Raw genomic sequence first — 25,801 nt, forward strand, 5'->3', positions numbered from 1 at the left:
TTTTGCAGCACATAGTAGCAAACTGCTCACTGAAATCCAGGCTAAACAGTGGGAGAGCTCATACATAAAACATTTAAATCAAAGGCATTCTCCATCCCATCTCTGGCAAACTGAAATTCTTTCATCTCATCATGATTATCTCCCTGCGATGCAAAAGTCTCTGCTTCTTTGAAAGGCTGTAGACCTGCAGAAAGGACTGGGTTTGTGCTTGGTCAACCCTGTGACTTACACACTCTGACATCTGACATGTATCGCCTCCAGACAGCGGCTCAGGAGCTGACTGCGGTCATTCCACATCCTCCTTTTATATGCCGCTTATTTTGGGCTGCGTACGTCAGCGCTCGCGTGCACGCTCAGTGGCTGAATCACGCGCGGTGTTGACAGAGCGCGTCTCAGCGCACTGGAGCCTGTCGTCCTCGTTATCTTTAATTCGAGCTGGTTTGATTTTCACACAAACGCGTCGGCAATGAATGCGGGTGAGAGCGCCGCAGACTGACGTGTTTCGCAGCAACGAGACGTGTGTTCTTTAATCGTTCCCTCAAGCCGAGCGCTAGCTCACATCTGCTCGGGACCGTCTGCCCCGCGCGCGCACCGGCCAGAGATAAACAAGCGCGCTCCCGTCTCTGGGGAGGTAACCATGGAAACCGGCGAGCTCATTTTGAGCTGCCTCCATCCTAGAGGCAAGACAATAACAGGTTTCAAGGCCAATGCCACTGATTTTCAAAGGGAAAGCAATAGAGAAACATTGCAAACAAAACAAATGTTGCCAATTGATAAAACCGACGTCATGGATAAAACTTACTAAACAAAACAGACCCAAGGTGTGACGGTAAACATCTGAGTCCCAATGGTAAACACCTTCTCAATAGACGCCTAATGCAGCCGAGTGCTGAATAAGTCCAGACCTGAACATCATCACCACCACCACCACATTCAAAACAACCTCTAATTCTCTCCTGCCACGTCCTCGCCTCCAAAATGGAGGCAGTTTGGGTCCGGTGCACGAAAGCAAAAGAGCTGCCAGTGTGATCCCTCGACCCATAGCTTCTAATAGACACGAAGACATTAGAGAGCGCTCGGACCTCGTGAAACCTGAAGAGCGAACAGAGAGGGGCAAAGTGGAATGGCCTATACCCTCCAAAACTCATTGTCTCTATAAGTAGTTCTGTCTCGTTTTCCAGCACAAATATCGAAACAGCCTTTAAAACTATTTTCGTGAGACCCTAATGTGACTTATTTTTTGAGAAACGACTCTGTAAAAAATGCTAACCTGCAATTGTTAGGCTATTTTAAAGAGCTTTAATCTCATTTAACATATAATAAATCATATAACTATAAATAAATGTATATAGGGTTCAGCGATGTCAAGTAGTATTTTTGACTTGAATAAAACCAGTTGTTACTATCATTTTTAGGGTAGCCTATCACTTTTTGCAGTGTACTTTGACTTAAGTAGATTTTTCTTACTCATTATTTTTTAGTTTAATATGTTGAATGCTGGATGTTACAAGGTTCTTCATGAAACCATAGTTGTCAATATATTAGCTATGTTTTTAAGGAGGATGGTTTGTCTTAGCTGGTTTAGTTCGCTGACTGATTTTGTCAAAGCTATTCAACAGAAAATATCAGAGCTTCAAATAAGTCATCACAATTAATCGCGTCTCACAAAATGTTCAGTTTCTTTTAATGCTGTGTACAAGGACGAATGAGGTGAGGGGACCGAGACCACTGAGATGAGAGGAAACTCAATAGAGGGAGAGAGAAGTGATTGGACATTCAGTGCTGGTGCTTATCAATGCATCTGTCCATCCATCCATGCAGCGCAGCCACATCTCCCCTGTGATCTCTCTCTCTCTCTCTCTCTCTCTCTCTCTCTCTCTCTCTCTCTCTCTGTGTAATATCTGAAAGAGGGGAAGGAGGGGTGAACAGCAATAAAGCAGACCTCCACCGCAGCTCTGAGGCAGGCTGGATCAGGCAGAAGTCAATAAGCTGGCACATTGCTCTTATGACTAAGGATATATTCTGAGCCTCCTCTGCTAGCCCTATGGCAAGGCTAGCCTCATTAACACGCTAAGCGCTAAGTTAGCATTATTATCCAGCATTTCCCTGACCAATTCTCATTCAGATCTCCACAGCAGGGTGTTGCACGTCTCAAAAGGCTGATACCTTGTGAAAAAGAAGTATACTTTAAGAAAGATATTTATTATGGAAACATCCTTTCAATTAATGTAATGTTTCTCTACACTTAATTGCAAGTTATTTACAATTAAATTAAATATACTATGATGGTGTAAATGTAGTATAAATGCAATTAGTTCAGCTCGAGAGTGCTTTTTGACCGACTAAACAGGATTATTGTTTTTTAATTTAATTGGTTATATGTACTGCTGAATGCACTGACTTATTACAATGCCATGTTATTTAATTTCTAAATATATTTATAATTAAAAACTTGCAATTGAGTTGTAATTAAGTACTTTTTAAAGGAGAGGTCTAATGCTAGTTCATGCATTCTGGCTTATGTACACTGTTGAAGAGATGCATTGCAAAACAAGACCAAAGTTACAAAAAATGAGTTGGATGTTATGTGATACACTCCTTCAGGGTTCACATAAGTTTCAGAAAGTTTTTTTCGAGCATGGCCCTGTATGACGTCATAAAAAGCAGGACAAGCATTGTTTTGTTTTTTCTCTTCTGTTTTCAGTTTTGAGAATTGATCCAGAGAAAGGGGTGTTTATTGATGTATGCTGGCTGGTGTCATGTTGACAATGTCTAAAACAGAACCACACACATATAGACATGCATTGGCAAGTGTGTGTGTGTGTGTGTGTGTGTGAGAGGTCTTTGGGAGTGCAGTGCAGTAGAGTTGCAGTAATTACATTTTGCTCCAGCAGAGGAGGAGGCAGTTTAAACACAAACCCTCCCACTAATAAGCCTCATATCAGCGCCATCATCACACTGTCGTCTCCCACTGACGCAATGCATCACCTCATGAATACTAAATCTAACGTGTGACCTTTCTCCCGAGAAAAAGGTTAAGTTAAATAAACGTAAACACTATTAGAATCCGGATATAAATGTGGAAACAAGACAGCATTTAAAGCAAACACTCATCAGGTTGTGAAAAAGAAGCATAGAAGTTTTTTTTTCTCTTTTTTTTAAAGATTGCTTATTATGGGAATTATGTATTGTAAGGGATATACTATATGTTTTCAGATAATTACATGTATGTTATTTACAATTTATTTACAAAGATTTACATTAAATCCAATTAAGAATGATTCTTTGGGATGAGTAGGACTTTAGTTCATCTTTATATGTAAATTAATTCTGTTGTCTTTAAAACATGGTTTAAGTGTACTGCTGAACTAAAATAAATTGTGTGTCATTTCCTTTGAAACTTGTGTATCATGTATTTAAATATATTTGTACCTGCACACTTGTAATAAAGTTTCAATTGAGTTACAATATAAGTTTAAAGGCGCAATATGTAATTTTTCTGCTTTAAAAATAGCAGAAATCACTATATCTATGTTAGATATATTTTTTAGTTGTGAACTTACATTATCCCGACAGTTTCTACGAACTTTCAAATCTGGAGAAAATTATAGTTTAATTCGAAGAAACGGCACGTTTCTTTATTTCCGTTTTGTCGCCCGTCTATGGCATCATATAAACTTTGACCCCTCTAGTTTATCTAACTTCCTGCGGAACCGCCAAATACAAAGGTGAACAGAAGCAAAGACGAGACGAAGAAGAAAAAGTAGTAGTAGCCTTGATCGAGACTATTATATTTTATATTTATATTGTTTATATTCGTATTTAAACCTCAATCAATAACTTATTTATGGATCATGATTATGATTTGCCTGCACGTTCTGTGAAGCGCAAACATACGGGTGAAATAAATGACCCGAGATGGTTTTGGGACAAGACAAGCAACAAGACACGGGTAAATATTGGAGTTGCATTTCCAAGATAGAGAGAGCTTCGTGACAAGCTGAAACTACAGAGAGATGCCGAACTCGCTTGCATTCTGATAAACAGGTATGCATCCATTCAGCTAACTTTATCTATCCGTATATTTAGTGAAACGATGATGTCTTGTGTAAAACGCAGACGGACTAGCTCTCATGTAAATCTACATTTGTTCTACATCTAGTTGGATAAAGTAGCTTCAAATGCAGTTCACTGCATCTTGTTCGATATCATAGTATATAAACGTAATTATAATTATTAACGAAAGGCGACCGTGTTTTTTTTAACATATATTACTACTAGCTAGATGGAATATTGATTTGATAGGGGTCTCATAATTCATATATCTCTCTGTTCGAAAAGACGTGATTGTCAAAATACTAAGTTAGAATGAGTGAGGAATGATAGGGAGCGACATGGCGCGTGTTCCAATGAACAACAACTCCCATGAGCCTACGCTCTTTCCCGACGTCATCAAAGTACGTCTTATGTTATTATTTTGATTGAGTGACCCCTGGTGGCCAAAAATCCCATACTGTACGTTTAAATGTAATACAGAATAACAAAGTACAGTTAAAAATATAACATGATTCATTATAATATATTAAAATATATTAAAATTAGTACTTTACATGTAGTTACATTCCGTGTGCTAGTCAACACACCAAATAGATGTATTTTATAAAGAATGAAAAAAGATTCAAACAAAATGATTCAAAATGTACTTTAAAGTAAAACTGTGAATTTAAGATTATTACAAAGTGCACTTAAAAGTCTACTTAAGTGTGTTAAAACAGTGTACTCTTTTTAAGTACAATTAATTGCAAGTACCATTCTTAAAATATATTTTAAAGATTTTAATCACTGTACATTTACTTAAATTAAGTGCATTTTATTTTCCCAAGTGTCAAAAGACCTTTTTCAAATGCACAGACAATAATTTGAATTAAGTCAGGTTCTCTTTTTTAACTTATTCTAGCCAAGAACCACGCACATTTAGACAAGAAGAGACAGGACCACAGTTAGTCTGATCTTTACGTGACACATTGGGGTAAGTACATTTGTTGGACATAAGTAACAAGCTGAATAGGTGTGCACAAAGATATCGGCTTTCAATGATAAACGTCTTTTAAAAATCTGACTTCAAGAGCGTCACAAATTTTCTAAAATCCAGTGTTTAGTTCTTCCTCAGAAAAGCATTTAGCAGATTGGTACCATGGAAACAAGCCTTTGTCTTCTGGAAAACATATAAAAGTGCATTTAAATGTGATTTATATGTAATGTGCATCATACGCCCCGTCTGAAGTCCAAAAAGAGTCCTAGGGCGTGCCATCTGAGGCTGAGGACTCTAAACTCTACAATGAAAGTGTGTGAGACAGACACATTTCGACAGTGACCTTGGCTCTGTCAGCGACGGATATTGAGAAGGGACTGCGTAAAGAAGCCAGAATCCTGTCACAAAGAGCACCTCCATTACTGATGTGAGGAGCGAGGAGACGTACTTAAAGTGATTTTCTGTCTCACTCTTCCTCTCGGCTGTGAGGAAAGTGATGTCATCCCGACTCACCCGGTTTCACAGAAGCAGGGAAGTGTATTTTCCTATGTTAGACACATGCCTGTGTCTGATGCATGCATGCACAACAACAAACCCTCCACCTTTTCCCAATCAATTCAATCTCACTCATCCTCTCTCTTTCTCTCAGTCTTGGCTCCGTCCGCAGCGGTCCACCTCTTTACCTCATATCCATATTTAAAGGTGCCAGGAAAATGGAGCGATTTAATCAATGGGGTGGAGGAGAGAGAGAGAGGAAGAAACAGACAGAGATTAGATCATTGTACAGATGTAAGTGATGTAATGCGCCTCATATGCGCTGCCCATCCCTTTTCTCTATTTCTCTCTATTCAAGGAAAGCAGGCGAACAGGTCAAGATGAAAAGTGAAGATGAGCATGAAGCCGCAAACCACATGGTTCACACTTGGGATGCAATCTGCCGCTAGAAGTACCAGTGACAACACCTTTAGACTGTGAGAGATATGGGAGAGAGATGGGAGTCAACTAAAACAGGTCATCTTCAGCTGCACTCGTACTCAAGCTGGACAAATTATCACACTTATACACTCTCACAAGAACTTATTTAACCAAAGCAACCTGTAACTGACCTTTTGGACAATGTTTGTAACCCATTTCAGATCTGAAATGTTTGAATGGAAAGGATGTACTAGTATAAAAATATATAAAGAATAAAAATGTATAAATTACTGTTCATGCACTACCATTCTAAAGTTTGGGCTCGGAAAGTTTTTTCTTCTTCTCTTTTTGAAAGGAAATTAATACACACGTTTAATACACACACATAAAGTGACAGTAAATGCATTTATAATATTATAAAAGACTCCTATTTCAAATCTATGCTGTTCATATTTATTCAACAAATAATAAATCAAGCCAGCATATCAGAATGATTTCTGAAGGATCATGTGACACTGAAGACTGGAGGAATGAAGCTGACACTTAATAATGTTAATAAAATACACTTTAAAATGTATTCTGATCGAGAAAAGGTTATTTGAAGTATGAATAGTATTTCAAAATATTACTGATTTTTACTGTGTTTTGATCAAATAAATCCAGCCTTGATGAGCAGAAGAGACTTGAAAAATGTGTAAACCCCCCAAAAATTGAACAGTAACGTTAGTTAGCTTGCTTTGCTAGTGTGCATGCTATGTTACCATGTTTAAATCAGTAATGCAGAGAAACAAGAGAACAAAAGGTAATTCATAAAGTAGTGTAATTGAAAATCTGACCATATCGTTGTCCCATTTGTGTATTATGCATTATCTAATCTATATCTAAATCTACCTTTTAAAACCAATACTATAATGTCAGAGTCGTACAATAACTGTTAGTTATGTGTGTGCTACCTAAAGAGGAGCGAGCTTTGATTGAAAATGTGATCACTCTATTTTATACTTCAGTCGTTGAGTATTATTTGCCTTGATCATTTTTGTTTATTATAAAAAGAAACGTAACCGATTCAAAGAAATGTAATTGATTACTAAAACTGCCTACCAAGGTTTTGATGTATAGTGCTTTACTTAAGTTGTAAGTAATTGGAAACGCTTTGAACCTAGGCCAGACTCGACTTACTTCACCTAACCTGAGAGAATAATAAATAGTAAGGTTAAAAGTGTTAAGATAAAAGCACACAGCACAAAACGGATACAAAATCCCAAACCGGTTAAAAACAGCAACTCTGGTGGTGTATAGTAGGATACAACCTCACTATATAGACCAACTGTGAAACTAGTCTAGTCTGTCACACACACACACACACACACACACACACACACACACACACACACACACACACACACAGCATGTGCGGATCTCATACCTACACATACTGCATCACACAAATGTGATCAAGATACTTTTGTCTGAAGCTATTTACAGCATGCTATTTCACACACTGTACGTCACAGACTTAAAGTGTTCATGCTCACGTACAACAGTATGTTTCTCAGTTATAAAACGTTCATGGAAGATACAATAAATTCACGAGTCGTACCATGAACACCCGATCATACAGATATTTTACACTTTCTGAAACAACACACGTCTTCCTAATTCTGTGGCGAGCTCGAAGAGAAGCAGTGAAGGATGTTGTGACATTGGCCTCTCAGCGGCACGGAGGCTGGATTGATCAAAGTGGGAGGATAGACGGATAGAAATCATGGAGGGAATGAGTGGAGGTGGGGATCAGGCTTGGCTCAGAACGCTAATGGCCACGAGACACAGCTGGCTACAGACGCTAACGGACGGAGAGAGACCTGGAAAACCACACTCTCCTTTTGTTTTGGGCTGCTTTTAGCTGATGAGAGTGGTGTGTGTGGAGGCGTATTTTAATTTCAGTTCGCTGTAAAAGAACGCTTCTGCTCTTAAGTGACATAATTAAAGACAAAGTTAGAGTAAAACGAAGCAGGAAATCCTGATGAGAGCAATGAGATTGAGCCGTCTTTCTGTCTCACACACACTCAGTATTCTGAAGGGTTTTTGTTAACATATTAAAGTCAACCGATAACCCATCCCCTGCTGTATTTACTAAATACTATACTATCTATAATATTCTTTTTGATACTACATTAGACTAACTACGCCTATATGGTACTATATTGTATATGCTCTTAAATTGCTATGTTATGCTGATAATAATACTGGATCTGGTTAGCTAAAACTAAAACTATTAAAACGTGTTTCGGTTGAAATATTGCTGAAATAGAAATAAATATTAGATGAAAACCGTGAGCTTTAAAAAAGTGTTGGCATAATTAGGACGGTCGTCTCGGCAAATGAAATAAGATTAGGTTATAAAGTATTACATTGACTAAAACTATTACTAAATAAAAATAAAGTTAAATAGAAATATAAAAAATTATAAAAATGTCAAAAGAAAAAATTACAATTTTTAAAAAAAAATGAAAATATGAATAGTTTATTCAAAATATTAATAAAAAACAATAATAGTATAAAAAAATAACACTTTTCTGGTTCCACATTTTTCATAAACAAGGTTTTGTTGAACATTTATTTCATCAAAATGAAAAAACCCTGTTGTCTTAACTGAAATCAATTTTAAAATAACTAAATAATAGCTAAAACTAAAGTAAATTAAAAAAATAAATAAAATAAAAATGACAAAAACATGAATTTACAAAAACTAATTAAATTAAAATGAAAAACAGACATGAAAGCTAATTCTAAATATTATCAATACGGCTCCGGTTTCACATTATTTGCAAAGAAAGTTTCTGCTTTTTGTTATTCAAGGTATATTTAATCTAAAAAAAAAAAAAAAATCTAAATCATGTATCCATCCTCATGTCACTCCAAACCAAACCTGTATAGGTATATTTCTTTATCTGTAAAGCATCAAATACATTTCCGATCTTTTTTTATAATATCTATTCATTGATTCATATGATACTATATGAACTGATCATGAAAACGTACTGTTTCCATTTTATTTATCCAGAAAATATCTGGATTTTGTTATCTACATCTGCCCTGAAATCAGCCGCTTTGTGTTAAAGCTGCGGCGAGCCTCTATTCCCATCAGCCACCTCTTCTCTGACCGGCGTGTGCTTCTCAGCATCACACAGAAGACATGATCGTGCCGTATTGGGCTGATAGGGTTTCAGAGCTACATTTAGAACGGGGAGATAGAGGAAGAGAGGGATGAATCAGAGAGAGGGAGGGTGCATGGGGTGCATGCACATGAGAGATGCTTAGTGTTCAAATTGGCAGCTAGATGAGAGAACGAGAGCGGAAGAGAGTGAGACAGGGTCATAGAGAGAGCACCAGAGAGAGAGAGAGAGAGAGAGGCGGGGAACGTGAGAGAAATTGTTATCGCAAAAATAGATAGAAATAGGGAAGATGAGATGAAGAAAGAGAAAGGGGAGACGGAAACAAAAGGGTCAAATAGAAAGTGAAGAGAGAGAGAGAGAGGCAGACGCAGAGGGTGAAAGGGAAGATGTGTGGTTTTAAAATAGACAGACGTGGAGGGAAGGCAGAGGTGCTGTTTTCTGCTGTATTAGTGTGTGCAGCTACCTCCCTTTCCAACACACACACACACACACACACACACACCTGACAGATCCACTTTCTCAAAGACTCTCCTTCTTTCTCTTTACATTGCTCGGAGGCTGCCGGGCTCACGTTGTATATAAACGGCTGTAGGCCGCTGAGCAAGCGTCAGACTGTGCCTGTGTGCAGAAACGCCAAATAAAACCAAGAGACATCATACAACCCACACACCCCAATGCTTTCTGGAGCAGGTACTTCTGTTATACTATTGAAATGTCTGGGGTCTGCGAGATTTAAAAATAGTCTCTTTTGCTCATCAAGGCTGCATTTACTATATTAAATGTTACAATATTAAATGTTAATATTGTGAAAAAGTATTATCATTTAAATGAATTTTCTATTTGAATATACTGTAAAGTGTGATTTATTCCATTGATGTTAAATCTGAATGCTCTAATATACTGATTTACTGCTCAAAAAACATTTCTTATTATTATTCATATCGAGAACAGATGTACTGCATCATATTTATTTTTTTATTTTTTTTATTTTTTGGCAACCTTAATATATATATATTTTCAGGATTATTTGACAAATTGGAAAAATAAAATGTCAGCATTTATTTGATATAGAAATATGACATTTTTGTAACATAAATTACTGTCACTTCTAATACATTTATTGCATCCTTTTCAGAATAAAAATAATAATTTCTTTCAGAAAACACTTACTCACCCCAAACTTTTGAACAGTATTGTTAAGAAATGCCACCCAAAATATCAATTTATATAATAATAATAAATGTATTCTAATTGTGTTTGATTGAACATTTTAGCATCTATGTTTTAATGTTATAAAGATGTAGTACTGTGAGTGTGTAGAAGCTGATGCAGTATCATGATGTTGTGGCTGGTTGTTATGTGGTTGCCAAGGTGTTCGAAGTGCTAGTCAGCTATTAGGCTGGTTGCTAGGGCATTATTTTGTAGTTGATAAGGTATTTTAACTTTTTGTTTGCTGTGCGGTCTTTCATAAAACCAAAGATGATTTTACAAAGAGCCTTTAATTCTCTGGTGCTCCAAAGAAAGCAAGACGCTGACCTGAAGAACATCTGCAACTTACATAGCTCTTAATAAAAAGCAGGGTTTTAAATAAATAAGAAATGTTGCCCTGGCAACTTACTGACATAAGATTAAGTTGAAGTAAAGAAATGACTAAAACTAAAATACAAATAATAGCAAATATTAATAAAAAATGACTAAACCTCGTAACAAAAATAATAACATGAACCTAAAATGAACACTAATATAAAAATAAAAGCTGACCCTTTATTTGAACAGCGTGTGTGTTCATATGGCTGTGTGTGTGCGGTGATCATGATGTTTGTGTGGATTATTGTTGAATTGATTTGCACAGCTTCAGTATGACTCACAGAAGCCATGGTAATGCTGTCTGCCTCTCCACACACACACACACACACACACACACACACACACACACACACACACACACTAATCATTTAGACCCCCCATCTGTCTGCCTCCCTCTCCCATTAGAGATCAACACTCACACACACTTCATTTAGCCCGACTCACCTCTCTCTCATCACACCTCTCCACCGCACACACACACACACACGCATCCATCCGTCCGATTGCTCTGCCCCCCCCCTGCCTCTACATCTGTCTGTAGTGCTGCGGTGTGTGTGTGTGTGTGTGTGTCCATGATACATACAGCTATTCGGAGTGTGTGTGCATGCACTTAGAAACCATGCATACGAAAACAGTGAGAGGATTAATGTCTTCAGACGTGCATGTCTCTCATGTAAACACACACAGACTATGGCACACTCTCATCTGTCCAGTACAAAGGTGTGTGTGTGTGTGTGTGTGTGTGTGAGAGAGAGAGATGCCACTTCGTCTGGTTTGTCTATGGATATGTATGTATTGGAACACTGCTGTTTTTTAATAGTATGCTGTATGCATTATGCAACACTAAACATTAGTGCAACACTAAACAGCAGAATGCTATTATTGTTGCATGCTGCATGTTTAATTTAGTGATGACAGATCTTTAAATATAGTAGGTTTAACAGTAGGTACAAAAAATAGACTGCAAAAAACAATATAATGAGGAATGACCTCATCATGTAGCACGTTACTGCCTTCACATTATCATTTTAGAAATTAAAAGAATTATATAGAAATGTTGTGTTAATATATATTTTGGCACCATATACTGGGTTAAAAAATGTGTTAAAAATTCTGTCTGTAATTATTTTTTGTTCACTCATTACACTGGAAGGAAGGTGAACGTATTGCGTTCTGGGATAGATTATTTCTCACAGGAATCTCTGTTGTATAGTGCACATTTCAGCACATTTAGCAGGTCATCTGAGTATTCCTTGCATAAAGAAAATTATACACACATACATGCAAAGGTAACAGTAGTATGCTAGTATGTAACTCCAAGACGGCTGCAGTGTGCTGTGTTGTTATCTACACAATTACTAGGTAAATATATTAGACTACTTTAGTATTCCATGCAAACAAACTTCATTCATGCACAATATACATACTGCATAACCAGTGTAGTATGTTAGTATGCTATTCTAACCCTATTCACAGTATTACAGTATTTTAGTATTCCATGTGTACAAACTGTCTTCATGCAGTACATACATACTGCATACTACAAATAGTGTACTACTGTAAGTAGTAAACTACTACGCTCTTCTAAACATAGCAGCAATGTGTTCTGTTGTATACTAGATATTTTGATAATTGTAGAGTGTTACTTTGGTATTTAATGCATACAAACCCCCTTCATGCACAATATGCATACTGCATTCTGCAGAAAGAGTGGTATTTTAGCATGCTATTCTAAACATAATGGCAGTGTACACTGTAGTATACAAGACATTTTGGTAAATGTAGTAGGTTATTTGGATATTCAATGCATACAAACTCCTTTCATGCACAATTTGCATAACGCATACTGCAGAAATAGCATAAGTAGTATGTTAGTATGCTATTCTAAGCATTGCAGTAGTGTGCTTTTTTTTGCATTCTACACACTTTGGTAAATTAAGTAGGTTAACTATCTTCATGCATACTGCAGGAGTAGTATGTGTAGTACTGTAGCATGTTATTTTCAAGCACAGTACCTCACATTTGTGCAGTGCTCTACACCCTGATCGCCTGTAGCAGGATGCAGGTGTTAGGAGTCTAGAGACAAGCTAAGACGGCCGACAGAAAATGAAATGCTCTGTTTGCATGTCTTAGTGTGTGAGCGGATGAGTCCAGACAGACTAACTGCAGCGGGAGTGTGTCCGGACAATGACTGACATTAATAATGGAAGTGTGGCTAGTTAGCATCAGACGGCCGAGAGCATCTAGCGTGCCTGTGCATGTGTGTGTTTCTGTAGAGGAGGGGTCTGTTCTGTCACTCCAGCTTTGGTGGCGTCCGCTTTGATGGGTCCTCCCAGGCGATGGAAGCACTCCAGCCTACACACATTCATAATTACACACACATCTGCAGACACACTCATCACCCAGACAGACAGACAGGCAGTGTGTTGGACATCCCTTCATCTGCAGTGGGTGCTTGTTCTTTCTTTCTTTCTTTCACTCTGTTTTGACGTAGCGTGTGTGCCGGCATCACGCCTGCGCCATTATCAGCGCCGCCGGCACAGCTTGCCCATTGTCTTTGCCGATGGTAAAGTGCCGAGGGCATTGTTTTCGGCTGGCAGGGGGCCTGTATTCACACACAGCAAAGTTCAGAAGCCTCGTGCCCCCTCAGATTTTTTTTCAGCTAAGTGCATTTTGAATGCAAATTGAAAGCCAAAAAAAAAAAAAAAAAAATCTTTCATAATTAAAGGGACAGTTCAATCATTTAAATGTTGTTCCAAACCGGCAAGAGTTTCTCTCTTCTGCTGAACACAAAATCATATTTTGAATAACTTTGTTAACCAAACAGTTGCTGGTAGCCATTGACCCCCATGCTATGGATGTATAAGAAAGAAAAATGCTATGGAAGTCAATGGGTAATGCTTTGGTTACTCACAAGTTTACAAGTTTGCAACAACACAAGGGTAAATAATGACAAAATTTTCAGTTTTGGGTGGACTAAACTTTAAGGTTACACCTATATATATATATATAGATATATATAGGTGTATATATATATATATATATATATATATATATATATATATATATATATATATATATATATATATATATATGCGTGAAACAAACAAACAAAAAAAAACTTAATACATGTTTTTATCATTAATGGGAATGATTCAGTGGTGCAATGTTCCCGAAGGTCTTCTTTGAAATGATTTTCCTTGTGAATAAGTACACTTCATAACATACTTACTTAAAAAATACATGTCAGTGTGAACTGAATGTAATGTTTTCATACATTTAATGATGTTCTTTACAATTAAATGTAAAGGTATTATAGCTGAAATTTTGTTTAAGTGAAAATAGTGGAATATAAGAGTGATTTTTCAGTACACTTTATACAGTATGTGGTTTATATGTAATGGCACATATTGTAATTACACATTTATAATAATGTTGTCATTTACTATATTTAAAATGCATTTACTTTTTAAATATAAAAATCTATTTAAAATATAAATTAACATATATTTTACTGTAATATTTAATAACACAATGCAGTTAAAATTACAATCAAGTACATTACATGTATTTTAGTGTTATTCATCACATCAGAATAAGTACGCATCTTTAAAGCACGACAACGATTATTAAATAACATTAAGTAACACATAATTTGAAATTATTAAAGTGGACTTTTTAAAGCGTACATACTGTAAGTGTGTTAAAGTAGATTTAAAATGCAGTTTACTTGCACAATGTGATATTAGGACAAATAAGCTAAACCGTCAGAGATTATATTTTTTCCCCATTAGAAATCATTTCAATCATGAAGAATCAGAAAAAGCAATATACTTGCAAAAAGAATAATATTAATGTAATAAAAAGCCACTTAAAAAGCCAAAAAGTGCATTTAAATGCATAGAAATGACACTACTTTCTTAGACTGAAATCTGTCATCATTTACTCATGTTGCTTGATCCCTATGCTGCTTGAAACCTTTATTCTCTCTTAAAAACCTGGACATGTTTATTTTTTTTTTTATTTCCTTTGGTCATGTCTCATAGGGCAGCAAGTGAGGCACAACTGCCACTGGGGTCCAAAATATGGGCATGACACCTCTTCCAAAGCTGTAGAGTAGCCATGGAGGGTTATAGAGGGGTGGGTTTTTTCTCACTCTTTTCCTAAATTTAGTTAATTAGTTTAAAAATATAGATAGATAGATAGATAGATAGATAGATAGATAGATAGATAGATAGATAGATAGATAGATAGATAGATAGATAAGTAAATGTAATAATAGAAAAATAAAGAAATAAATGACTTGATAAAACTTTTTTTTCCATGTATGTAATAGCTTCTGTATTTATTTTATATTTATTTAATTATTTATTCATACATTTATTTGTTTTTCATATTTATTTTATATTCCCACATGTATTTATTTCCAGACTTATTAAATCATTTATTAATTTAATAATTTATTTCTTTTTACTTTTCTGTGGTCCTTGCAGAGCTCCAGTGAATAATTCTTTTTTATTTTTCTTTCTTTCTTTCTTCCTTCCTTCCTTCCTTCCTTCCTGTCTGTAGGTTTGGTCCTCCATATCCATTGCAGGGTCCAAGCAGTCTGATTGATCAGTAGGTTAAATATTTTTTATATTTGTTTTGGAGTAAAACATCTGATAAAAAATAATAAATAAATAAATGAATCAGTGTTTTTTTTATTGAAAAAAATTATACCACAATAATAAAACGCTGTAATACCTTAATAAAGTCTTCACATACCAAAAATGTCTATAGAATACTGTTAATTGTACAACATTCAAGGTTTTTTTTTCATTAAAAAAATGGCGAATACATTTTATTATATATATATATATATATATATATATATATATATATATATATATATATATATATATATATATATATATATATATAATTAGTTTCTTCATCTTTAAAAACAAGAAGCTGGACAAACTGAACAACTGCAAAAAAGATAACATTTTGAACTTGATTGTTATTTTGTGTTTTACATCAGGTTTTACAGTGTGTAAGGCCTGGTTCACACGGGACGATTTTAAAATTGTCGGACGATTTTCCAAATATGAGAGACCCCACACACAGCGATAAAAAATCACGGATCTAACAGTTTTGGTCGTTCCGTGTGTGGTGTGCAGCCACACGGCAATATCAACACATCACACACGAACCGATTTGACTCCTGAGCATTCCCAGGTCAGACGGGAAATCTCGCAAAATCCCTCGAGATCAAACGTGACTTTAGAGTAAACAATCATGGCGGACGAAGAGGATGCAGTGGTCATAGTTTGTGCTTTGTTTTTAACGGGAAAAATATCATAATATGGAGATAAGTTGTTGTTTTATCTCATAGAAATGTTGTTACGTACTACACAGATTAATAACCGTTGAAATAAACGTTCATATATTCGTTTGTACTCTGGTGGACTGCAGTTGTGGATGTAGTTATGCCCATCGACTTTATTTGTATTTGTTATATTATATACGCCGGCTGTTTTGATTTTGTTTCCCGGTACTATCACTGCCTCGTCACCTCGCTTTCTGATTGGCTACACCCACAGTCCACAGGCTGCGTGATTGTTTGTCCTCGGGGGACACCACAAACGAGAAGAAATCGGGCCAAATAAATCCAACATGTTGGATATCCCCGATTTGAGATCGGAGCGGTCCCGACATTCTTCCGAGCAGAGGAGAGCAGTCTTAACACACCACACACGGCAGGAATATTTGATCAGATTATTTTACGATAATCGGAGCATCCTAAAATTGTCGGAAGGGGTGAATCGGGGCTAAAATCGGTCTAATTATCCTGCCGTGTGAACCAGCCTTAAGATCAGTTTTATCGGTCATTGGTCATAGTACTAAATGTCGTTTATTACATGCATACTCAGTATACTGTTTTTTTTTTTTTTTTTTACATTTACCCAATTCATAAGGCATATTTCAATGATTTCACAGCTTTAGAATTTACTCAATAAATTTGAAAACTAAATAAATCGTAAATCAATAAAATAAAATCAATAAATTGTAAAAATGTTAAAAAGAAAATGGAGTACATGATAGTTTTAGAAATATATTGAGATATCTAATAAATGAAGCATTTCAGGTTTAAGCATAAATATTACTAAACTGTATTCAAGATGCACGTTCTGAAAACAAGTATGATTTGCTTCTCAACTAAACTTATTGTTTAAATGATATTTTTATTGCAATTAAGAACAAGATGTTTGAAGTACAATGAAAAGAGGACAGAGAAATGATATCTTCTGCACTATTCAAGAGCTTTAACAGCATTTTCCAAATCCAGGACGGAGGTGTGTTTGCATGGCCAACTTTACTGCACTGTCACTCCTCATGGGTCACGCGATGAAGAGATCGTCTTTGTCGTCCAACACACACACACACACACACACATGCATGATGTTCCTCAACACACACGAATGCTGCCCCTGATAGGTGAAGGCTGTTGTAAAAACTAATCTATAGAATTTACCCAATAAATGTGAGGTAACAATTTGCATAGACTTTGGTGGGGTAGATTTAATCCCATATATTGAGTATAAACTATCTGAAGTAAAAAGCTATTAAATGCTTGCATAAATTGGGTAACAATACCTCACATTTATGTATATATTCAACAGCTACTTACTCATTAAAATTAGGTAAAAAATATCTCAGCAAAAATACAATTTAGTTATTAAAAAGTTAAAAAGTCAGTTCAGCCCATAATTTATTCATGCCGCAATGCATGATGGGAGCAATGGATGAGTTTTTATTGGCTACAACATGCTTTTTTGATGGTCACCGTTGTTGTGATGCTCACGCTGATTCTTGATGTCTGTGTTTCTAAACATAATAATTATTTCTTTATGTAGAACTAACTTTTAAAAACGTCATATTATGCCAAAAAATGCTGACTTCCTATCCCCACCCACCCACCCACCCACCACTTAATTTATGTATACATTAAAGAAACCTGAACTGACGCATTCAGGTCTTTCCATAACAATTAGTTCAAACAACAATCAATAGCACACATGATTGTCTTTGGGCTGATTTGTCTGTAATCATTCTGTTAACACAGCCCCACAAAGTCTAAAGTAAACATCTGAAGGTTAAGAACCCAACTAAAGGAAACATTGACCACTACAATGGTAACACACAAATTGTGATTTTCTAGTTTGGTGAGTCTGCTTGTTAACATCGGATGTCTTCAATAATGGTCAATCATGACCCAATTAATTTCTTAATTATCTCACTAACTTCAACTCTGCTTCAGTGTTACTTTTAACAATGCTTCAGTGTTTATATGAGTCCACACTCAATCAAAAATGCGGGCTGACGCATGCGCAATTTAAAGCAAAAAAAAACTCACGGTTTGGGGGTATATTTTACTGCATTTTTCTATGTGATGGTTCTTACTGTTGATGAATGGGTAGCATATGTAGAATTTACCCATTACTTTAGAATTCGTTGGCTGGCTGCAATAATCATGTACATTTTATATGGTTTCCACAGATTATATTTACAACTCTCCAAAATCACTTTTTTCAGTGTGTTTGATGCAGCAAGTAGACATTCAAAAAAAGCTATGAGATCTTCTCAAATCAAACCAACGCTTTTTCAACTTTGTCAGCTTTTGTAATGCTATGAAAGCACTAGTTTTTGGTTCATTTTCAAAAGCAGAGCCCGTTTTGACTATAGCACCTTGTTGTGTGGTCTTTATTACAGCGAGGGCCTTGATGCTAACGCTAGGCTAAGCGCTGTCTCTCCCTCTCGCCCTCCTTCTGACGGTTATATAATTCAAACGGCTGTTTGAAGCTGCAGAACTTTTCAAATGCTTTTTCTGCTGCTGTGATCATGGCAAGAAAAATATTAATCTGCAACAGCGTGGCTTAAAACCGCCCTCTCATCTGTTGTCGGCCCCTGAGAGTCGTTAAAAATCCCACACAATTTGCTCTGCGGCGTCCGAAAGCAGCCTCGGAGATCAACCATCGCCACCCAAAATCTCACACCAGCGTCTACCTGTAGGTGCCCTTGATAGTGTCGCACTCCAGGCCAGGATGTGCTGATGCTAGGAGGTAAATTGGCCTGCGCAGCTGGTCTCTCCTGAGGGGACGTGGTATGGATCTCATACAGTCAGAATTGGGACGCAAATAAATCACATGGAAATGATTTCACTCTGTCTCTATGGGGGCTTGAACCTGCGGCCTATCATTGTGCCAGGAGGCGAGCACCACCCACAAATGTCAGAAGAACACAAAAGGAGAACATTCACTGCAATCGAACACGCATTCCCCACATGAATGCTGCAGTTTCAGAGCAGTTGTGCTAACCGCTAAGCCATTGTATTAGCACTGGAAACATTACTCCGCTCTTTCATTAAAGAATCGTTTCTCAGCCGTAAGGTGCATGTGTGTGTGTGAGGTGTGCGCATGCGTGTGTGCACTAGCGTTCTGGGCCAGTGGACTGGTAAATACAGCGGCTGTGGAGTGGAAATGAAGGCTGGATCTATTTGGAGACACGCTAGATGCCCTTCCTCTGAGCTGGATGACATCCAAGCGATTTCACTGTGCTATACCACCAACGCCATACGTCACGCTCCCAAATGCACACAGATGTGTATATCCAGACACACGTGGAGGTGAGGGGCGTAAACACACACACATAAACAACAGGCCATGAGTTCATTAAGCACAACCACACACAAACACAAACACACACATACACACTTCAGAAACAGAGACCTCAAGCCTACACAGAAAAGCCTCCAGGAATTTTTGTTTTTTAATTTAACAAATTTTCTATTAACCATTTTTGCTTTGATTACCCTTACAAATCTTATCATATGTCACAGAAAATCTTGTAAGCGGTGCACAGCAGTTTTGGTGTGTCACAATGTGTTGCTTCCTTGTGAAAAAGTGTAAGTAGTGTTATCTAACTGATATCTCCAAACAGTTTCTCTATTGCTTTATTCTTTTAGTTGTATATGTTTCACAAATATGTATGCGTACATTAATGTTTGAAAGTTTGGAATAATTATTATATATTTTTTAATTGTTTTGAAATAAATCTCTTACACTCACCAAGGCTGCATCTGACCAAAAATACAGTAAAAACTGTAATGTTCTGAAATATTATCACAATTTAAAGGTGCCACAGAATGCAAAAAATGCACAAAAAACAAAACACTTTCCAAGGTGTTTGAACACAGCTGTGTGAAAACAACCAGCCTATAATGGTAAAAATCCACCCACGCATTGTTTTATAATTCCAAAAAATCATAAACAATCTCTCTACACATGAGCGGTTCCAAACTATGCAAACATAGCTCTCTGAAAGGCTAATGTTGCTAAAGCTACCGTTGTCTCTGCCTGTTTTCACTAATGCTGTCTTCACGTGCAACCAGAATGATCATGAATAGGAATGTGGTAGTCAAAAATTGCGTTTGGAAGCAAGGTGTACCTGCGAGCATGAGCTTTTGAAGCTCCGCACTCTTCAGAGAATGGAGAATGGCTGCCAGGTTTCCAAAACAAAACCCTCCAGCAGATATTGTCTTTTATCGTAGCATATGCAGAGATGGCCAAAAGCAAAATATTGTGGTTTAAGCATCCTGACAGCAATATTTACTTTACGATATTGAGTTTAGGGCGGGAGTGTCTGTTTAATTTGGCCAATAGCAGATGCGGTGGGGCTATGGAAACCAGTTTGGAAACAGTATTTTTGGTAAGCATTTGAAGCTATTACTGTGTGAGAAATCACACACATCTAGCCTGTAAATATGTCATCCGTTGAACACAGGTTGTTTGGCGACCCTTGGTTGCGCATTAATGCGCCTGAGCCTGGTGCATTGTGTGGTGTCCATTCATTTCGGCGTCACATATCTGACCCCTGAACGTCGAGTTTGTTTATTTATTTCTTCTCTCCATCCATTCATTTCCTGTTCTCCGCTCTTTAGGAGCAAGACTGCTGAGCCTAGTGCTGCAGAGACAGCAGCATCTGGAGATAAATAATTCCTCCATCGCTCCTCTCCTCTCCTCCTCCCTTGCGCGCTCTGCCCCGTCCTGACCTTATAGATCTGTTTTGAGCCGTGCCAGATTGTTGCTCAGGACTCTCGCACCTAGAAAACAGCGGAAGGGGGAGGGGTGCTGTCTTCCCCTCTCTTCACCTCATATCCGTCTGTCTCTCTCTCTCCATCTACTCCTCCCCCTGCCTCTATCTAATTTCAGTCCTATTACCTTCTATTCTTGAAAGAGGCGATGGTTTCCGATCTCCCTTTCTCTCTCTCTCTCTCGTTCTGTTTTTCATGGTTGTTCTCTGACTGACCCTCAGGTGTGTGACAGTTTCAGGGGATTGCATCAGTCTCCATGCTACATTCAGTATAGTCCTGACAAAATGCGGTATAGCGCCATGTAGAGCTGGGAGGCACTATGGTATATACTGTGCAATGGTGACATTTGTCAGCCACTATATATTTTGCTTCAATGTTGTATTTGCGTAGACAGGACTGCATTTGGTTATTTTCAGTACACATGAGAGTGATGAGATTATGTCGTGTCCCAAACAAGTGACAAACAAACGTGTTATTAAGGGAAGTAACTGGGGTTTGCCAACCAACATCAAAACTGGCTGCATTAATATAGAATTAACTTGATGTGTTTATATCAGCTATTTTGCAGCAGATTCAATATGGCTCATCCAATCAGAATTCAAAGTCATTATAATGCTAGTTTTAGTTTTGTGGGTTGTGTTTATTTGTGATGCTGTTTGTACTTTTGTGCAAGATGTTTAATTCAGTTATGATAATGGCTGAATGTCACTTCACTCACTCACTTAATCCGATCTTTTGCTTTCTGTCAACAAGTTCTAAATAAAAATATGAAATATTGAAGTGAGATGAAAAAAGACATTTACTGGATTTTATTCACTGGATTAGCTAAAAATAGCATTGTACTTAATTTTTTTTTTCATTTCTAATGATTGCCTTTTGGGGGGGGGGGGGGTACTAAGCATCCCTAAAACAAGGTAAATGTATTTATTTGTATTTATCTGTTATCTTATTAATATTAGCACTTTACTAATGCTACTACTAATATTAGTAATTATTTATAAAATCTTATTTTAGCACAAATCTAAGAAAATATGAAAGTGTTTAAAATAAGAAAGTAAATGTCACTGGAGTAAGAAAAAAAAATAGTAAAAAGATTGTCTGAATATTTTGAATTCTGAATAATTTTCAATTAAATATATCTTGTTTAGATGTTTATGGAGCCCTACACATGACATGCAAGAAAAAATAAATAAATTGTGCACACGAATTACTAATTTGTTCCCTCAATGTACTAAAACGTGCACATGATTACTATTTCATTCCCTCGATTTGCTAAATCATGCGCAATTTGTTCTCTTGATTTATAAATAATGTGCACGATTTACTATTTTGTTCCCTCGATTTATAATTGTGCACACAATTTACTATTTTGTTCCCTCGATTTATAAATTGTGCACATGCGCACAGCTTAGTAATTTGTTCCCTCGATTTATAAATCGTGCGCACAATTTATTAATTTATTCTCTTGATTTATAAATCATGTGCACGGTTTACTATTTTGTTCTCTTGATTTATAAATCGTCTGCACAATTTAACAAATAGAGGAAACTAATTAGTATATTGTGCGCACAATTTATAAATCGAGGGAACAAAATAGAAAATCGTGCACATGATTTAGCCTACTATTTTTTTCCTGCATGCCCTGTTTAGGGTTCAGTAGATATTAAATATCTAGGAAATAGTTTATTGGGAAAAAAAATTCAATAGTAAAATAAAAATACAAAAATAAAAATACAAAAATAACAATGCAAATTATTTTTTTGGCATTTTGCTGGTTTGTATCCATCAAGTTCCAAATACAAAACAATGACAATAATAGTAATAAATGTGAAATCAATAAGTACCTTAATCTTTTTTTTAATGTAATTTCCTATATTATCAAAAAGTAGACAGTGATTATTCTATATTTATCTGTATTATCATGAATTATGACAAATACTAATAATATAAAAAAAAAGATTTAATTTATAATTAAATTTATCATCAAATTCTTATAATTAAAATACTGTTACACTACCATGTTATAAAATGACTCATAGCGTGATATAAGATTGTGGTCATACCGCCCACCCCCTGCAAGTGTGTGTGTGTGTGTGTGTTTGGCACATGATCTTGTCTGATGATGTCTTGGGTTGTTTTACATGCAGAGTGACGCTCTTAACCTTGGGAATGCAGTTGCCACCTTTTTTCTCCATCTAGTATGCTATTACAGATGTTGGTATCAATTTTTCCTCCTTCTCTCTAATTCACTCACATATTCATGTCATCCCTCCATTTTTCTCCCCCTCCTTCATAGACCTCTGTTCTCTCTCCACTCCGTATCTGTCCGTCTCACACATACCAACACACACACACACACACACACACACACACACACACACACACACACACAACGCTCTCTGCCTGTCAGCCACACTCCCTCCACACACACACACACACGTCTCTAAATGGATTCTTTGCGGAGGGGGGCTGTCCAGAGCATCAATATCAGTCAGCTGTGACACTGCAGTCTCAGTGCAGCGTTTAATAGGTTAGAGCTGTCTTACCCCTGAGCTTTCTTGATCAAGGGCATGGTGCATGCAAAATAACACACACAAGTATGAATTCCCTTGAATGCATGTTATAACAGATCTTTATGCTTTACTGAATGTCTCAAACACAAAATTGTCCTCATAGTATCTCATAAACACAGGCTATCATATGCATATGCATGTAGTGTCGTCAACATAAACACAGGAGCATGCCGAGTTTTTTAGTTCCTCTTGATTTCGACTCAACATGCAGCCCCTGTTCAGCACATTCTAGAACGTCTCAATCGCAAAAAATCATCCTCATAGTATCACATAAACACAGGTCTTTATATAAGACACATATTGAATATGCATGATGCGTCTAAATATAGCTCTGCTCTATTGCAGCTGCATATCCATACATAAATACAGAGCATGATTCACATCTAGACTGAATGCCTTTCTTATTGGTAAAACACTCATTAATTCTTAAAAATAAACATTCTTTTTTTGTTTTACGAAGAACCATTAACATCAATGGAACCTTTCCATTCCATAAAATAATAATAAAAAAAGATTCTTTAGAATATTAAAATGTTCTTTACTTTACAGAAACATGGTTCACTGAAACTCAGTATGGTTCTTTTATGGCATCGCCATAAGAGTGTATGAGCTTGTACTACATACTAAGTACAGTGTTGACATGAACACAATGTGTAAAGAAAATAACCCTCTCATATATTATCTGTTGCTAGTGCTGTAGTTTTTGGAATGGGATTCGCACGGGAGCAAACTGATCTCAGATCAGGCTCGGAGCGCAACGGCAAACACATGGGCATCCTGTTCTCCAACACGCCCCCCTGTCCCCATGCATGCAGCTGTGGAGACGCACAGCAGCGCTCCGCTCCCCCAGCGCTCATCCATCCATCCATCCATCCGCTCGCACTGACATTAAGCCCCTTAAATGTGGAGTAACATGGGTCTCTACCTGCGGCGGTGCCTGTGCCTGGATCCCGGTCCTCTGGATCAGGGCTGCAGCCTCCTGCAACGCGGAAAATGGCAGATATTCCCTGTCAGTGGCAGACTCGTCTCTCTCTCTCGCTCTCTCTCCTGCGTGTGTAGTCGCTCTCGGTCTATTTCACTTTCCACCTTCCCTTTGCTGCCATGTTCGAAGCGGAGCGGAGCAGGGCGGGGGCTGGGGGTGGGCCGTACGGGGTTGGGGGTGCTGTTTGGAGGAGAGGAAAGGAGCGTAAAGGAGAGAAAGGGGGCTCAGGGGGATAAGAAAGCAATTAGAGGGCAGTCCTCTCTTACTTCCAGATGGAATGTATAATGGAATTAGCTCAGGGGGGCTCGCAGCCCGTCCGCAAGCCAGTGAGAGATGGATGGAGAGAATGCATGTGTGAATGCTGATTTGTGAGGGGGGTCGATTGGAGACCACCTGCTCTAGCTGGGAGAGAGAGAGGACAGAGATGGAGGGGAAAGATGTCAGCTTCAAAGGGTGTCTCACAGGTTAGAGATCTTTCATCAGAGCTGCTGCTGAAGCGTGTGTGTGTGTGTGTGTCTGTGTGTGTGAGTCAACAGTGCAAGTGCGGTGTGGATGAGGCAGGAGTTGAAAGAGTTCACTCAGATGAGGAGAGATCCACAGGAAAGAAAAATCACAAATGAGATCTCTTGAATTTTGCAATTATTTTTTTCCTAGACTGCCCTGAGATTGGGTAGAGATCCAATGGACACCCCGTGAAACCGAAATGGGAGTTTTGTGGTCATTTATATGCTTGTGTACACCTAAACATGGACTTAATTAACCTTTAGCATTTTTTACATCTACAACCGGGCCGGTGACTCATCCTGCACTCACAGGCATGTGCAAATTTTCGTCCAATCAGATGGTCTCTAATGTCCCTCCCCCAAGTCACCTGCAACCGATTATCAATAACAAGTAGCAAATAGATACATAAAAGATACATAAGTGAGATTTCCTGAGCTATTTTCCTCCGGGGAGAAACACAGAGGCTGTGGGGGGAGGCTGGAGAGATTTTTATGATGCAGAGGCTCATGCCTGTGACTATGACTACGAAAGTGTGTGTGTCTGTGTCCTCACTGACAAGATAAGAAGTGTGTGCACGTGTGGGGTCACAGATTGTGCCATGAATAAAAATAAGCCGAGCATACTAAAACCTTTCTGCCTATAATTGCAAGTCCCCCTCTTTATGCTCTCTGTACCTCCATCAAATCAGAATCCAGAATGCAGTCTTCGGTATCACTGCACAACAACCGTCATTTCTTATTCCTCTCTGTCGTGAGTGCATCATTCACATTAAACAACCGCTCTATATTAAACGACTAGACTGCTTCATTTCTGGTCGTGCTCTGAGGCTTCCTGACAGTATTTCTCTCTTGAAGTTTACCGTCAGAGCCCAGCAGAGTATCCGATTGATTTGGGATTTCA

At 37.5% G+C, this 25,801-nt stretch overlaps 1 protein-coding gene across 1 annotated transcript in view; it reads right to left on the reverse strand.

The window, feature by feature from the left end:
• LOC113052341 (retinoic acid-induced protein 1-like) overlaps window positions 1-24,896 on the reverse strand; it is a 52,565-nt gene extending 27,669 nt beyond the window's left edge. The window contains exon 1 of the mRNA XM_026216799.1: window positions 24,341-24,896. The gene's annotated coding sequence lies outside the window, so the exon portion shown is untranslated. The remainder of the gene's footprint in view (window positions 1-24,340) is intronic.
• Window positions 24,897-25,801: the final 905 nt, after the last annotated feature.

Source organism: Carassius auratus, chromosome 3, assembly GCF_003368295.1.
Source record: "Carassius auratus strain Wakin chromosome 3, ASM336829v1, whole genome shotgun sequence".
NCBI classification, from domain to species: domain Eukaryota; kingdom Metazoa; phylum Chordata; class Actinopteri; order Cypriniformes; family Cyprinidae; genus Carassius; species Carassius auratus.